The sequence below is a fragment of the Sinocyclocheilus rhinocerous genome, unplaced genomic scaffold (assembly GCF_001515625.1).
Source record: "Sinocyclocheilus rhinocerous isolate Xijiao unplaced genomic scaffold, SAMN03320098_v1.1 scaffold881, whole genome shotgun sequence".
Lineage (NCBI taxonomy): Eukaryota > Metazoa > Chordata > Actinopteri > Cypriniformes > Cyprinidae > Sinocyclocheilus > Sinocyclocheilus rhinocerous.
Genome location: NW_015624586.1, coordinates 312,795 through 313,960, shown reverse-complemented (window position 1 = coordinate 313,960; position 1,166 = coordinate 312,795).

Sequence of the window (1,166 nt, the reverse complement as noted above, 5' to 3'; positions counted from 1 at the left end):
ATAGTCTAAACACTGTGTATAAACTCTAATATTTGGTGTAGGATTTACTTTTAAACAATGTTCACTAAGAAATAGCTGGAATGATAAACCGTGTGTTGGGTCATTTTAAAGAAATAGAAAATAACGGACTGTTATCTGACATGTTTGTTGTTTTGTCAATAGAGATATGAATGTAATAGAGATATGAAGCTTCTTTTGCCTTTGACAGGATCTCATCAGTGATGAAGCTGCGGATGAATGAATCTGATTCAAACACGTGTAAAAAACAGAAAAAAGCATAGATTAATCTAATTAACCACACTTCAGTTTTGCCTGAAATCCATTGAATAGACATTACAAAAAAGTAACTTTAGAAAGAAATATTTTGATGTATAACAATGCATAAATGTGAGTCACTGAATCTTTCATGCAACCAATTTGTTCGAACGGCTGATTCACTTAGAAACGAAGCAAGTGACTCTTGATGAACGAGTCACTGAATCAATGACTCGCTCGATTTGTTCAGTAATGAATCACTGCTGTTTGTTGATCACAACAGATGCACAACAGTTCTGCTGCGACTTTAATGATTTCCTTTGAGCAAAACAATATTGGGTCTTAAATTGTTACACGATATGAACTTGATTATTGAACTGTTGTAGACAATCACATTTGCTGTCATGCAGATATTGAGGAGACAGCACTCTTGCTAAACTTTCGTCTTGTTTTCTGGCACAAATGTCTAAGTATTCTTAAATCAACATGCATTTACTTGAGAAGCAAAATTACATCAGATATTAAGCACTGTTAAACAAAAAAAGTTATCAAAACTGAGTGAGTTTATGTTAAATCAAGAAAAAAAAGAGGTCTGAAAAATAAATGTAAAATACATAAATAAAAATACATAAAGGGAAAATAAGTTTTGTTTTTCTGGCAGATGGTTGTTCGTGTTTCAAGCATAAAATCGCTTAATTTTGATATGTTTTTCCAGAAAACAAGACTTCCACATATTTATTTTTATTATTTAATTAAAATTTAAAAAATATTAAAAATAAAAATGAAACACTAAAAATATAATTACAATTAAATTTACTAAAATAAACATAAAAATAATTTATATTCTTTGAACTTTATTCAAAGTTACATACTAGTAAAAAATGTATAGCCTGAATGCACTGTAAGTCTGC